Source organism: Phyllobates terribilis, unplaced genomic scaffold, assembly GCF_046119375.1.
Source record: "Phyllobates terribilis strain yellow unplaced genomic scaffold, ASM4611937v1 Scaffold_4__5_contigs__length_816908805, whole genome shotgun sequence".
Lineage (NCBI taxonomy): Eukaryota > Metazoa > Chordata > Amphibia > Anura > Dendrobatidae > Phyllobates > Phyllobates terribilis.
This window is the reverse complement of record NW_027362764.1, coordinates 267,792,529-267,809,116: the sequence shown is the minus strand read 5'-3', so window position 1 is coordinate 267,809,116 and position 16,588 is coordinate 267,792,529. Positions and strand designations below refer to the sequence as shown.

Here is a 16,588-nt window from a genome sequence, read left to right as displayed (position 1 = left end):
GGATATATGTGATTGAGTGATATATACTAGGACATCATCAGCAAATAGAGAGCACTTGTACTCGGTGCCTCCCACCTCAATCCACCTAATATTGGGGTTATGGCGAATTGATGAGAGCAGGTGCTCCGTCACTAGGATGTATAAGAGAGGGGACAGAGGACATCCCTGCCTTGTCCCATTGGTGATTGTGAAAGGTGATGAAAATGTTCTGACGCACCCCCTGGGCCTTGGGACACCCGGAGCCGGACCCTTTTTGGTGGATGCTGGTGGTTGTAGTCTTCGTGGCGGCGATCCGGTTCCGTGGCTCAGGGCGGTCAAACCAGTGGCGGAACTATTTATGTGGTTTTGATGTTTAAATGTCCGACTACGCCACCCGTGGATTGCGGTCAGAGTGAACCGCCGCTACAGGGCAGACCGCTAAGGCTGATGTTGTGGGTGCAGCAGAGCGTAGCATAACTCCCCACGGGAGGAGTATAGCCTCAGGGAAGTGTATGCGGAGGATGGGGGTGATGGTGCAGGGCAGCAGCAGTAACGACACGGAGTCAGTGATGCAGTTCAGGGCCTTTACTCACAGTTCTTATTATCCAGACCACGTCTGCAGGTAACGGCTGCCCACGTCGTACTGTGCTCACCAGGTGAGGGGCTCAGACAACTCCCAGATAACTTTGGAGCGCTTCACAGGACCCCCTTTGTGTGTCCTTTGTCTGGCCTTTCTTACCAACACTTCTGTCCGGCTGCCTCGGGCCTCCTCTTGGTAAACTTGGCGCCAGTTTCCCTGACCCTATGTGGTGCCTTCCTAGCGGGTGGAGCAAGGGGCTGCGCCACATAAAATGTCAGAGCCTCCGGTTTCTAGCTGAGGGTCGTTTCCTGCCTCCACTAGTTCGGGGACCGGTCTCCCCCTTTGGCCTGACCCCTCCACGCAGGTGGATTCGGGCGTGCGGTGGCGACTCGCCCGTCCGCACCCCTGGGATCCCTTCATTCCTCGTTCCTGGAGCCTTCTCCGCTCCTCTTCCTTCCTTCTCCCTCTTGCAGGCCTGGGCCTCTGTTACTAGGCCCACCTCCGGAGCAGAGCTCATGCAGAGCCCCTGCTCCCTGCCACTTCTGCTCAGACTTCTCTGCACTGAACTAAGATGGTGCCCACCTTTTATACTCCCTTCTCAATGCACCCAGGAACTGCTTCCTCCCTGCTCCTGCACTGCAGGGTTCCCCTTCCTCAGTGTTCCCTCCCCCCACTCCAGCCAGGGACAGGGACTGTCGTGCCCATCTCAGGGGCATATTGGTCGCCCTGCCCCACGGCAATGTGGTGTAATGCATGCAGGTGTCGGGTCCTGATCCACACTCCATCCTTATCTGAGAGTGAGATATCACACCTCTGGGTGAGGTGCAATACGTCTGTAGCAACCGAGCCCTCGGTGCTACAGTTCCATTTATCTTCAGCCTAGGTGACGTATTGTGATACAGGGCCGTGATTTTGGCTATAAAAGGGTCCCCTAGACCCCTACCCCAAGCTTTTTAAGAGAATCATATATGGCGTGCCAGGAGACTCTATGGAATGCTTTCTCAGCATCCAACGAGAGTATCTACTTACAAATTTTTAACTGCATCTAGCCCAGGAAATACTTTGTGCCTAGTAGCAGTGTCTGCTAGTCAGCGGATTATCCCGGCTGTTAAGCAAGCTACACCACCTGTAGTTTGGACACTTAATTTTTTCAAAGGAAATGCTTCGGGACCACGGGATACTTAGTGAAGAGCATCAGGAGGCACCCCAAGGCATAGGGGCTGGGACTGGCACTAGGATGCCTTGCGGTGGACAGCCGAGCTCGATCCTTATAAAAGCTTTTTAACTGCAGCAGCTTTAGTGGACGCTACTGGAGCTGGAATTACGCGGCTGCTGGCATGAGACTTGCCCTCCAATAGATCCTTGTAAATGGATTTAAAGTGTATTCATTCAAATTAGAGGGACAATTTAAATTAAAAAGCTTAGAGCTGCCTCCACCACAGGGGGGCTCTCTCGACCCACCAGCGGACAGGCACCAGTATTGGGAGAGGGGGGCTGGCCGTCAGGGTTCACCGCGGCTCTGGCACAAACCCGGCGACACGGAGGTGGCACGGGCAGGAGCGGACTGGCCGTCTCGGCTTCTCACTTTTTGGATTTTAGAAGGGCATGACATGCCTATATCTGTGTCTCCCCCTCCTTTTACTCCTCCACCTCTTTTCTTTTCGCATGACTATATGTACTTGTCACTTTTCCATGTGTTAGTTGTGTCTTCTGAGCAGTTTGTCAGCTTTTGGACACCTTTGAAGGTGTTTTCTATGTGTTTCTATGTGTTTTTGTTTGCCTGCCATTGGTTTTAACGGTGTTCGAAGGTGTTCGACGAACAGTTCGACGAACAGTTCGGCGAACACACGGGTGTTCGACGAACCGAACCGAACTCGAACACTACGGGGGTGGCTCAACACTACTGTTAACCTGCGATTTCTGAGGCTGGTGACTTGGATAAACTTATCCTCAGAAGCAGAGGTGACTCTTAGTCTTCCTTTCCTGGGGCGGTCCTCATGTGAGCCAGTTTCTTTGTAGCACTTGATGGTTTTTGCAACTGCACTTGGGGACACTTTCAAAGTTTGCCCTATTTTTCGGACTGACTGACCTTCATTTCTTAAGGTAATGATGGCCACTCGTTTTTCTTTACTTAGCTGCTTCTTTTTGCCATAATACAAATTCTAACAGTCTATTCAGTAGGACTATCAGCTGTGTGTCCACCTGACTTCTGCACAACACAACTGATGGTCCCAACCCCATTTATAAGACAAGAAATCCCACTTATTAAACCTGACAGGGCATACCTGTGAAGTGAAAACCATTTCCAGTGACTACCTCTTGAAGCTCATCAAGAGAATGCGAAGAGTGTGCAAAGCAGTCATCAAAGCAAAAGGTGGCTACTTTGAAGAACCTAGAATATAAGACATATTTTTAGTTGTCTCATACTTTTTTGTTAAGTATATAATTCCACGTGTTAATTCATAGTTTTGATGCCTTCAGTGTGAATGTACAATTTTCATAGTCATGAAAATGCAGAAAAATCTTTAAATGAGAAGGTGTGTCCAAACTTTTGGTCTGTACTGTACGTATGTGTATAAATCACAACTAGTGAGGTCTCTGTGAAGAATAGTATTAGTAAACTACAGGCCTGCTATTTAAAACTGTCGTTCTCTGTCAGCCGTATCACATATACAGTTATATATATATGGACAGAGACAACATTTTTCTAATTTTGGTTCTAGACATTACCACAATGAATTTTAAACAAAACTATTCAGATGCAGTTGAAGTTCAGACTTTCAGCTTTCATTTGAGGGCATCCACATTAAAATTGTATGAAGGGTTTAGGAGTTTCAGCTCCTTAACATGTGCCACCCTGTTTTTAAAGGGACCAAAAGTAATTGGACAATTGACTCCAAGGCTATTTCATGGACAGGTGTGGGCAATCCCTTCGTTATGTCATTCTCAATTAAGCAGATAAAAGGCCTGGAGTTGATTTGAGGTGTGGTGCTTGCATTTGGAAGGTTTTGATGTGAAGTAAACATGCGGTCAAAGGAGCTCTCCATGCAGGTGAAACAAGCCAACCTTAAGCTGCAAAAACAGAAAAAACCCATCCGTGAAATTGCTACAATATTAGGAGTGGCAAAATCTACAGTTTGGTATATCCTGAGAAAGAAAGAAAGCACTGGTGAACTCATCAATGCAAAAAGACCTGGGCGCCCACGGAAGACAACAGTGGTGGATGATGGCTGAATAATCTCCCCATTGTGAAGAGAAACCCCTTCACAACAGCCAACCAAGTGAACAACACTCTCCAGGAGGTAGGCGTATCAATATCCAAATCTACCATAAAGAGAAGACTGCATGAAAGTAAATACAGAGGGTTCACTGCATGGTGCAAGCCACTCATAAGCATCAAGAAGAAAAAGGCTAGACTGGACTTTGCTAAAAAACATCTAAAAAAGCCAGCAAAGTTCTGGAAGAACATTCTTTGGAAAGATGAAACCAAGATCAACCTCTAGCAGAATGATGGAAAGAGAAAAGTATGGCGAAGGCGTGGTACAGCTCATGATCCAAAGCATACCACATCATCAGTAAAACACGGAGGAGGCAGTGAGATGGCTTGGGCATGCATGGCTGCCAGTGGCACTGGGTCACTAGTGTTTATTGATGATGTGACACAGGACAGAAGCAGCCGAATGAATTCTGATGTATTCAGAGCCATACTGTGTGCTCAGATCCAGCCAAATGCAGCCAAACTGATTGGTTGTCGTTTCATACTACAGATGGACAATGACCCAAAACATAAAGCCAAAGCAACCCAGGAGTTTATTAAAGCAAAGAAGTGTAATATTCTTGAATGGCCAAGTCAGTCACCTGATCTCAACCCAATTGAGCATGCATTTCACTTGTTAAAGACTAAACTTTAGACAGAAAGGCCCAGAAACAAACAGCAACTGAAAACCACCACAGTGAAGGCCTGGCAGAGCATCAAAAAGGAGGAAACACAGAGTCTGGTGATGTCCATCAGTTCAAGACTTCAGGCAGTCACTGCCAACAAAGGGTTTTCAACCAAGTACTAGAAATGAACATTTTATTTACAATTATTTAATCTGTCCAATTACTTTTGGTCCCTTTAAAAACAGGGTGGCACATGTTAAGGAGCTGAAACTCCTAAACCCTTCATCCAATTTTAATGTGGATACCCTCAAATGAAAGCTGAAAGTCTGAACTTCAACTGCATCTGAATTGTTTTGTTTAAAATTCATTGTGGTAATGTCTAGAACCAAAATTAGAAAAATGTTGTCTCTGTCCAAATATATATGGACCTAACTGTAACTGCGTTCCAAAATCAGCCATTTCTGGCTTCCATTTCCTTTTTGTTGCAGACATATCACCTATAAGACAGTTCCAAAATCAAACATTTCTTCCATTTCCATTCTGTTGCAGTGTGTCGGCCAAGCTATTCACACGAGGTCTCTATTTAAAATAGTATTAGTAAACTACAGGCCCGCTATTTAAAACCGTGGTTCTCTGTCAGACATATCACATATAACTGTGCTCCAAAATCAGCCATTTCTAGTGACCGTGGAAATATTGTCCTCCATTTAAAATGAGCAAGATGCGTGGCAAGGGACGGGGAAGTGGACGTGATGGTGATGGTGCATGCAGAGGCTGAGGCCGTGGCCATGGGCAAGCTGAAATTGTGCCACAACAAACACCCACATCTTGTCGCTCGACCTTCCTGTCCCAATTACTTGGGGACCGCAGAACAACACTATGGAACGCAAAGCAGTGTCAAAAGGTTGTTGGTTGGATAGCAGATAATGCTTCCAGTCAATTTGCCACCACCACCACCCTGTCTTCCTCATGGTCAAGTCTCAGTAGTAGTCTCAATAGTGGATGATGATTATGAAACACAATGGCCGGAAAGTCAGGAGGAGGACCATGGTGCGGAAGTGGAAGATGAGGTGGTGGATGATAAAGTAAGTGACCCAACCTGGCAGGGGGACATGCAGAGCGAGGACAGCAGCCCACAGAGGGAGGGAGGTGTAGCACCACAACAGGCAGGAAGAAGCAGTGTGGTGGCCCACAGACACAAGCCAGGAAAGCGTTCCCCCTAACGCCAACACTACGGAACTTGCCAGTACAACTGTTAGGTCTTCCCGAGTTTGCTTGTTTTTTTAAAGACTCTGCCGATAACCCCAAAAAGGCCAAATGCACCACCTGCCAGGCCAGCATCAACAGGGGTAGCAAAACTAGCAGCTAGTGATGAGCGAACGTGCTCGCCACAGCTTGGTACTCGCCCGAGCTTCACGGTGCTCGACAAGGTCGGTGCTAGGCGAGTATTTCCGGGTTGCTCGGGCGAGAACTCGGGTCCCCTCCCCACGCTCTTTAGAGAGCCAATGAACAAGTAGGGATTGCCTGCCATGCACTGTAATGCCGTAGTCATGTTGGTTGTGGCTTTACAGTGATTGGCTGGCGGCACAGAGTCATCAGGTCTATATAAGACCTGGCGCAGCTATGCTCGTCACAGTCTATGCCAGAATCAGGCAGAGTAGGGAGAGATGCTGCTGTGTCAGGCAGAAATTTGCTTGTTTAGAGTTAGTATAAGTAATCAATAACATATATCTATATCCATCTGAACTAACAGTCGTTATGAGGACTAATCCAGCTGCATATATTCAGTGGCGATAGCAGGAGTTAGGCAGGGAGGCAGGGTATGTGGCAGACTGCAGTGCACATAGTGCAAGAGTATCCATTGAACGTCCTGTTAGTATAGGTATTCCACAACATATATATATGTCCATCTGAACTAACAGTCCTTCTGAGGACTAATCCAGCTGCATATAATCACTGTTAGGCAGGCAGTGTATGTGGCAGACTGCAGTGCATATAGCGCAAGAGGGTCGATTGAACGTCCTGTCTGCTGCTGCTGTAATAATTACAGATATATATAGACATAGCCCCGGGAAGATTTTTTTTACCTTAATCCTGGTTATTTGCTTAAAAAGCAATCCAGAGTACACCATTTTTCTGCTCCATTTGCTTGTTAGCACTGCAGAATACAGCCAGATCTATTCCATATTTCAGCAATAAAAATCCAGAAATTTGAACTGAACCTGGAAAATATTGGCCTCCTTTTCCATTCTGTTGTAGTGTGCCGGTCAAGCTATTCACACTAGGTCTCTGTGTAGAATAATATTAGTAAATTACAGGCCTTCTATTTAAAACCGTGGTTCTCTGTCAGACGTATCACATATAACTGTGTTTCAAAATCAGCCATTTCTCATGAACGTGGAAAATATTGTCCTCCATTTAAATTGGGCAAGGTGCGAAGGTGCGTGGCAAGGGACGGGGAAGTGGACGTGATGGTGATGGTGCATGCAGAAGCCGAGGCTGAGGAAGTGGCCGTGGGCAAGCTGAAATTGCGTCACAACAAACACCCACATCTTGTCGCTCGACCTTCCTGTCCCAATTACTAGGGGCCGCAGTACACCACTATTGAACCCAGAGCAGTGTCAAAAGGTTGTTGGTTGGATAGCAGATAATGCTTTCAGTGACTTTACCACCGCCACCACACTGTCTTCCACATGGTCAAGTCTCAGTAGCCGTGAGTCTGGACCGCATATTCCTCATCCTGATCCTGCCTCCTCCGACCATGCCGAGTGCCCGGAGACAACTGATCCCACACTTGGACACTCAGAAGAGCTATTCACTTTTCCATTTGTAGATAAAGGCCTCTCGCCTGGCCAGCTTCAAGCGAGTCAAGAGGAGAATGCATGTAGCAATGCCCAAATATTGGAGCAGCCACGGTCATATGAAGGCAACGGTGGGAAAGTGCAATTACGGTTGCAAGAGGTGGATGATGATGATGAGACACAATTGCCAGAAAGTCAGGAGGAGGACCAGGGTGCTGAAGTGGAAGACGAGGTGGTGGATGATATAGTAACTGACCCAACCTTTCAGGGGGACATACAGAGCAAGGACAGCAGCACACAGGGGGAGGGAGGCATAGCACCACAATAGGCAGGAAGAAGCAGTGTGGTGGCCGCAGACACAAGGCGGGAAAGCGTTCCTCGTAACGCCAACATGACGGAAGTTGCCAGTACAACTGTTAGGTCTTCCCGAGTCTGGTTGTTTTTGATAGACTCTGCAGATAACCCCAAAAAGGCTATTTTCCCCACCTGCCAGGCTAGCTTCAGCAGGGGTAGAAAAGCTACCAGCCTGACCACCACCAGCATGATAAGGCACATGGCAGCAAAGCACCCGACTAAGTGAGCCGAACCCCAGGGTCCAGAAACAGTGTCAGTGGGTGACACCACTGCTTCCTTCGCTGTTGTGCATGCACGCCAATCCCCTGTCTATGGTGCATGCCAAGATGCCCCCTGACCCGCATGTGTCATTGCACACTCTCAACTAGCGCCATCAGCAAGCACGTCCACGTCCTTGTCCCAGCGAAATGTTCAGTTGTCCCTACCCCAGTCCTTGGAACGCAAGCACAAATACGCAGCGAACGCCCCACAGGCCACACTACTAAATTCACACATTTTGCAAAAGCTTTCGCTCGAAATATTGCTTATAGGCTCATGGAGATTGAAGCTTTCCGCAACCTGATGGCGGCGGCCGTCCCTCGGTATTCGGTCCCCAGCCGCCACTATTTCTCCAGGTGTGCCGTCCCCGCATTACACGAGTACGTGTCCCACAACATTAGCCGTGCCCTCAATAATGCAGTTACTGGAAAAGTCCACCTAACCAGGGACACGTGGAAAAGTGCTTGTGGGCAGGGACGGTACATCTCTCTGATGGCACACTGGGTTAATATAATGGAAGCAGGGACCCAGTCGGACCTGGGGACGGAACTCCCAATTCCAAGGATTGCGGGCCCTGGGTCAATCAAGGTTGCCCCCACATTCTACAGCTCCTGTACCTCCTCCTCCTCTTCAGCCTCCATCTCCGAAATGACCACATCAGTCGCAAGCTGGAAGCACTGCAGCGCTGCCTCTGCCAAGCGGAAACGTGCGGTTTGTTACCTAAGCATATTAGCTTCAGCACAGCCTAACGCTGAAGAGTTGTGGACAGCTCTGAAAGAGCTGGCAGATCTGTGGCTGACACCGCTGACCCTATAGCCAGGCATGGTCGTGTGTGACAATGGCCGGAACATGGTGACGGCTCTGAGGCGATTCAAGCTCACACAGGTGACATGCCTGGCCCATGTGCTTAACCTCGTGGTTCACCAGTTTCTCAAAACCTACCCAAAACTGACCGATCTGCTTGTCAAAATGCGCCGCCTGTGTGCCCATTTTAGAAAGTCAGTTACAGCTTCCGCTGCCCTTGCCGTGCTTCAGCAGCGTTTGCAGCTTTCAGCTCACTGACTGATCTGCGATGTACCCACACGTTGGAACACTACATGGCAGATGTTGGGTAGGATTTGTGAGCAGAAGAGGGCAGTTGTTGTCTACCAGCATCAAGAAGGCTGTCTGTATTCAGTTCAGACTCCACACATAAGACCTCAGAAGTGGACAAGGAGGTCAGACATATGTACCATCCTCCAAAACTTTGAGGACTCCACCAAGATGGTGAGCGGCAATAATGCCATAATTAGCGTCACCATCCCGCTTCTCCGTCTTCTGAAACGCACTCTGCTCACAATTAAAGAGGATGCATTGCAGGCGGTGCATGATGAGACGGAGCAAGGAACCATACAGAGTGGTTTCACACAGCCCAGCCTTATCTCATCCCATCCCAATGTGGATTTGGTGAAAATAAGGAAGAGAAAGAGGAGGAGGAAGAACAGGAGCTAATTTCCTGCGCTATAGATGGTACTACCTGCACAACTGTCATACCGTCTGGTCAGTGTGGATGGCTTGAGGACAGGGAGGAGGAGGAAGAGGAGGTGGAGAGCATGGTCAGTCGTCCTATTGGTGAGGACACGGAAGACTTGCCTCTTTGCAGTCTGGCACACATGGCTGAGTTTATGTTACACTGCCTTTCCTGTGACCCTCACATTGTCCAAATTTAGGGTGACTGTCATTACTGGTTGGTGACACTTCTAGACCCACACTACAAGGAGAACTTTCTTTCTCTTATTCCCGCGCAGGACAGGCCTAATAAAATGGGGCAGTACGAGAAGGCCCTTGTTGCGGAATTATTTAAAAAATTCCCATCTGAAAACTCTGGCGGCAGAGGTCACAGTTCGTTGGACAATCAAAGAGTACAGGCGAGAGAGACATAAATGCAATCCAGCAGAGGCAGGGGAACACTGTCAAAGTTCTGGGACAGTTTTCTCAGACCCTCCCATCACAGAGGCCCTGAGACGCGGGGTACTCGTAACCAGGAGGGAAAAGTTTCGGAAGATGGAGGGAGTACCTTGCCGACCATAACAACGTCCTCCGTGATTCCTCTGTGACTTATAATTATTGGGTATCCAAGCTGGACACGTGGCATGAACTGGGTCTCTACGCCTTGGAGGTCCTGGCCTGCCCTGCCGCTAGAGTTTTGTCAGAGCGGGTTTTTAGTGCCGCTAGTGGAATTATAACCGATAGGCGCATCCGCCTGTCAACTGAAAATGCTGACAGGCTGACTCTTATAAAAATTAACAAGGGCTGGATTGTGCCAACCTTCTCAACACCACCGAATGATAGCAGCATAACATAAACTCAAATACAGTGGTTTTTTTTGGGAGACATGGGTATACGTTGATTTTGTCTATTTGCTCTTGTCCTCCTACTTCTCCTCATTCTCATCCTCTACATCCTCCTCCATATCACCACCATATCTACCATATCACCATATCTATGTCTTTTGCAAGGGACATTGGAGTCCCAATTATTGGCAGCAGTTGCATTCACTGCATTGGCAAACAGTAGGGGAGACCCATGTCCTAATAATGGGAACACTGGTTTTAGGAGGCCGTCCGACCTCTACGTCTCTTGCAAGGGGCATTGGAGTTCCTCCAAATTTTTGGGAGCTGTTGCATTCACTGCATAGACAAACAGTATGGGAGTCCCACTTCCTAATAATGGGAACATTGTTTTCAGGGGGCCCTCCAACCTCTAAGTTTCTTGCAAGGGGCATTGGAGTGCCTCCAAATTTTTGGCAGCCGTTGCATTCACTGCATAGTCAAACAGTATGGGAGACCTACTTACTAATAATGGAAACATTGTTTTCAGGAGGCCCTCTGACCTCTACGTCAATTGCAAGGGGCATTGGAGTGCCTCCAAATTTTTGGCAACCATTGCATTCACTGCATAGGCAACCAGTATTGGAGACCCGCTTCCAAATAATGTGAACATTGTTATCAGGAGGCCCTCCGACCTCTACGTCTCTTACAAGGGGCATTGAAGTGCCATCAAATTTTTGGCAGCCGATGCATTCACTGCATAGGCAAACAGTTTGGAAGACCCTTTTCCTAATAATGGAAACATTGTTTTCAGGAGGCCCTCCGACCTCTACGTCTCTTGCAAGGGGCATTGGAGTGCCTCCAAATTTTTGGCAGCTGTTTCATTCACTGCATACGCAAGAACATTATGGGAGACCCACTCCTTTCTAATGGGAACATGTCATTACTGTGACCCAACTCTATATGTCTTTAAATTGTTAATGGGGTTTTTCCTAAATTTTGGCAGCCGCTGGACTCACTGCATGTCCTATAACTGTATAGCAAACCCACTCCTTTCTAATGGGAACATGTCATTCCTGTGGCCCAGCTCTATGTGTCTTTAAATTGTTATTGGGGTTTTTCCTAAATTTTGGCAGCCGTTAGACTCACTGCGTACCCTATATCTGTAAGCAGACCCGCTCCTTTCTAATGGGAACATGTCGTTACTGTGGCCCGCCTCTATGTGTCTTTAAATTGTTATTTGGGTTTTTCCTAAATTTTGGCAGCTGCAGGACTCAATGCATACCCATAACTGTATAGCAGACCCTCTCATTTCTAATGGGAACATGTTGTTACTGTGGCCCAGCTCTATGTGTATTTAAATTGTTAGTACGGTATTTCCTAAATTTTGGCAGCCGTTGGACTCACTGCATGCCCTAAAATTGTATAGCAGACCCGCTCTTTTCTAATGGGAACATGTCGTAGTTGTTACTGTGGCCCAGCTCTATGTGTCTTTAAATTGTTAGTGGGGTTTTTCCTAAATTTTGGCAGCCGTTGGACTCAGTGCATACCCTAAAACTGTATAGCAGACCAGCTCCTTTCTAATGGGAACATGTCGTTACTGTGGCCCAGCTCTATGTGTCTTTAAATTATTAGTAGGGTTTTTCCTAAATTTTGGCAGCCGTTGGACTCACTGCATACCCTATAACTGAATAGCAGACCCTCTCCTTTCTAATGGGAACATGTAGTTCCTGTTTCCCAGCTCTATGTGTCTTTAAATTGTTAGTTGGGTTTTTCCTAAATTTTGGCAGCCATTGGACTCACTCTATACCCTATTACTGTAGAGCAGACCCTCTCCTTTCTAATGGGAACCTGAAAACAATGTTCCCATTATTAGTAGTGGGGTCTCCCATACTGTTTGCCTATGCAGTGAAGCAACAGCTGCCAAAAATTTGGAGGAACTCCAATGTCCCTTGCAAGAGACGTATATACTGTATGTTGATATGGTGGTGATATGGTGGTGGAGGATGAGGATGCGGAGAAGGAGAAGGACAAGAAAATCAAGGAAGCATATACCCATGTCTGAGTGTGAAGACAGAGCTGCATGGGAATAGAGTTAGACCTCCCAAAAAAAAGACACTGTATTTGAGTTTATGTTACGCTGCTATCATTCGGTGGTGTTGAGAAGTCTTTTCCCAATCCAGTCCTTGTTCATTTTTAGAAGAGTCAGCCTGTCAGTATTTTCAGTTGACAGGCTTATGCGCCTATCGGTTATAATTCCACCGGCGGCACTAAAAACTCGCTGTGACAAAACGCTAGTGGCAGGGCAGGCCAGGACCTCCAAGGTGTAGAGAGCCAGTTCATGCCACCTGTCCAGCTTGGATACCCAATAATCAGAAGGCACAGAGGAATCATGGAGGACGTTGGTACGGTCGGCAAGGTACTCCCTCAGTATCTTCCGCAACTTTTCCCTCCTTGGGAGAGTTCCCCGCTCATCAGCGCTTGTGCGATTGGAGGGTCTAAGTAAATTGTCCCAGAACTTTGGCAGTGTTCCTCTGCCTCTGCTGGATTGCATTTGTGTCTCTCTTGCCTGTATTCCTTGGTTGTCCAACGAACTGTGACCTCTGCCGCCAGCGTTTTCAGATGGGAATTTTTTCCGCAACAAGGGCCTTCTCGTACTGCCCCATTTTATTAGGCCCGTCCTGCGCGGGAATAAGAGACAGAAAGTTCTCCTTGTAGCATGGGTCTAGAAGTGTTACCAACCAATAATGACTGTCACCCAAAATTTGGACCTGTCCTCAGGCCATCCACTTTGAACAGACCGTAAGACATTGTATAGGAAGAACCATCTAGAGCACAGGAAACTATCTCCTGTTCTTCCTCCTCCTTTTCCTCATTGTCACCCAATCCACGTTGGGATGAGATGAGGCTGGATTGTGTGGAATCACCCAGTATGGTTCCTTTCTCCATCTCATCATGCTCCGCCTGCAAAGCATCCTCTTTAATTGTGAGCAGAGAGCATTTCAGAAGACAGAGAAGTGGGATGGTGATGCTAATTATGGCATTATCGCTACTCACCATCTTGGTGGAGTCCTCAAAGTTTTGGAAGATGGTACATATGTCTGAAATCCATGTCCAATCCTGAGGTTTTATGTGTGGAGTCTGACCCGAATACCGACGGCCTTGTTGATGTTGGTAGTCAACAACTGCCCTCTTCTGCTCACAAATCCTTCCCAACATCTGCACTGTAGAGTTCCAACGTGTGGGGACATCGCAGACCAGTCACTCAGCTGGAAGCTGCAAACGCTCCTAAAGCACGGAAAGGGCAGGGGAAGCTGTAGCTGACTTTGTAAAATGGGCACACAGGCGGCGTACTTTGACAAGCAGATCTGGCAGATCCGGGTAGGTTTTGAGAAACCTCTGAACCATGTGGTTAAGCACATGGGCCAGGCATGGTACGTGTGTGAGCTTGCCTCAGAGCCGGGTTCCGGCCATTGTCACACACAACCGTGCCTGGCTGTAGGGTCAGCCGAGTCAGCCACAGATCTGCCTGCTCTTTCAGGGCTGTCCACAACTATTCAGCAATGTGCGATTTGTCACCTAAGCATATTATCTTCAGCATAGCCTGCTGCTGCTTGGCCGAGGCAGTGCTGCAGTGCTTCCAGCTTGCGACTTAAGTGGTCATTTTAGAGATGGAGGCTAAAGAGGAGGATTAGGAGGAGGAGGTTCAGGAACTGTAGAATGGGGGATCAACCCTGATTGACCCAGGGCCCGCAATCCTCTACATCTCGAGAACGTGTTCCATCCCAAGGTCCGACTGGGTCCCGGCTTCAACTATATTAATCCAGTGTGCCGTCAGCGAGATGTACCATCCCTGCCCACAAGCACTTGTCCATGTGTCCGTGGTTAGGTGGACTTTCCCAGTAACTGCGTTGTTGAGGGCAAGTCTAATGTTGTTGGACATGTGCTCGTGTAATGCGGGGATGGCACACCGGGAGAAATAGTGGCGACTGGGGACCGAGTACTGAGGGATGGCTGCCGCCATCAGGTTGCTTTAAGTTTCCGTCTCCACAAGCCAAAAAAGCAACATTTCGAGCGCAAGCATTCGCGAAATGTGTGAATTTAGTAGTGTTGCCTGTTGGGTGTTGGCTGCGTATTTGCGCTTGCATTCCAAGGACTGGGGTAGGGTCAACTGAACGCTGCTCTGGGACTAGGACGTGGACGTGCTTGCTGATGGTGCTAGTTGAGAGTGTTCAATGACAAGTGCTGGGCGGGAGGCATCTTGGTATGCGCCATGGACAGGGGATTGGCGTGCACGCACAACAGCGGAACAAATAGTGGTGTCATCCGCAGACACTGTTGCTGGACCCTGGAGTTCGGCCCGCTTTATCGGGGGCTTTGCTGCCATGTGCCTGATCATGCTGGTGGTGATCAGGCTGCTAGTTTTGCTACCCCTACTGATGTTGGCCTGGAAGGTGGTGCAAATGGCCTTTTTGGGGTTATCTGCAGAGTCTTTAAAAAATAACCAGACTCGGGAAGACCTAACAGTTGTACTGGCAACTTCCGTCGTGTTAGCGTTATGATGAACATTTTCCTGCCTTGTGTCTGCTGCCATGACACTGCTTCTTGCTGCCTGTTGGGGTGCTCTGCCTCCCTCCCCCTGTGTGCTGCTGTCCTCGCTCTGTATGTTCCCTAGCCAGGTTGGGTCAGTTACTATATCATCCACCACCTCGTCTTCCACTTCCGCACCCTGGTCCTCCTCCTGACTTTCTGGCAATTGTGTCTCATCATCATCATCATCCACCTCTTGCGACAGTAATTGCACTTTCCCACCGTCGACTTCGTGTGACCGTGGCTGCTCCAATATTTGGGCATCGCTACATACGTTCTCCTCTTGACTCGCTTGAAGCTGGCCGGGCAAGAGGCCTGAATCTACAAATGGAAAAGTGAACAGCTCTTCTGAGTGTCCAAGTGTGGGATCAGTTGTCTCCGGGCACTCGGCATGGTGGGAGGAAGGAGGATCAGTGTGAGGAATATGCGGTCCAGACTCATGGCTACTGAGACTTGACCGTGTGGAAGACAGGGTGGTGGTGGTGGTGGCAAAGTGACTGGAAGCATTATCTGCTATCCAACCAACAACCTTTTGACACTGCTCTGGGTTCAATATTGGTGTAGTGTGATCCCCTAGTAATTGGGACAGGAAGGTCAAGCGACAAGATGTGGGTGTTTTTTGTGGCACAATTTCAGCTTGCCACGGCTACGCTCTCAGCGTCGGCCTCTCCATGCACCATCACCATCACATCCACTTCCCCGTCCCTTGCCACGTCCTTGCCCATTTTTAATGGAGGACAATATTTTCCACGTTCACGAGAAATGGCTTATTTTGGAGCGCAGTTATATGTGATACGTCTGACAGAGAACCACGGTTTTAAATAGCATGCCTGTAATTTGCTAATACTATTCTTTACAGACACCTAGTGTGAATAGTCTGACTGACACACTGCAACAGAATGGAAATGGAAGAAATGGCTGATTTTGGAACAGTCTTATAGGTTATATGTCTGATAGAGAACCACGGTTTTAAATAGCAGGCCTGTAATTTGCTAATACTATTCTTCACAGACACCTAGTGTGAATAACTTGACCGACACTCTACGACAAATGGAAATGGAAGAAATGTCTTATTTTGAAACAGTGTTATAGGTTATATATCTGACAGAGAACCACGGTTTTAAATAGCAGGCCTGTAATTTGGTAATACTATTCTTCACAGACACCTGGTGTGAATAGTTTAACCCACACACATCAACGGAATGAAAATGGAAGAAATGTCTGATTTTGGAACAGTCTTATAAGTTATATGTCTGACAGAGAACCACAGTTTTAAAAAGCAGGCGGGTAATTTAGTAATACTATTCTTCACAGACACCTAGTGCGAATAACTTGACTGACACTCTACGAAAGAATGGAAATGGAATAAATGTCTTATTTTGGAACAGTGTTATAGGTGATATATCTGACAGAGAAACACGGTTTTAAATAGCAGGCCTGTAATATAGTAATACTATTCTACACAGAGACCTAGTGTGAATAGCTTGACCGACACACTGCAACAAAATGAAAATGGAAGAAATGGCTGATTTTGGAACAGTCTTATAGGTGATATGTCTGACAGAGAAACACGGTTATAAATAGCAGGCCTGCAATTTGCTATTACTATTCTTCACAGACGCCTTGTGTGAATAGCTTGACCGACACACTGCAACGGAATGAAAATGGAAGAAATGTCTGATTTTGGAACAATTTTAAATAGCAGACCTGTGATTTGCTAATACTATTCTTTGCAGACACCTAGTGTGAATAGTTTGGCTGACACACTGCAACAGAATGGAAATGGAAGAAATGGCTGAATTTGGAACAGTCTTATAGGTGATATGTCTGATAGA

General features: G+C 47.6%; 1 protein-coding gene across 2 annotated transcripts in view; it reads right to left on the bottom strand.

The window, feature by feature from the left end:
- Positions 1 to 2,953, bottom strand: part of LOC141264315 (probable G-protein coupled receptor 141) — a 60,534-nt gene extending 57,581 nt beyond the window's left edge. For both annotated transcript variants that reach the window (XM_073676604.1, XM_073676605.1), the window contains exon 1: positions 2,845 to 2,953. The gene's annotated coding sequence lies outside the window, so the exon portion shown is untranslated. The remainder of the gene's footprint in view (positions 1 to 2,844) is intronic.
- Positions 2,954 to 16,588: the final 13,635 nt, after the last annotated feature.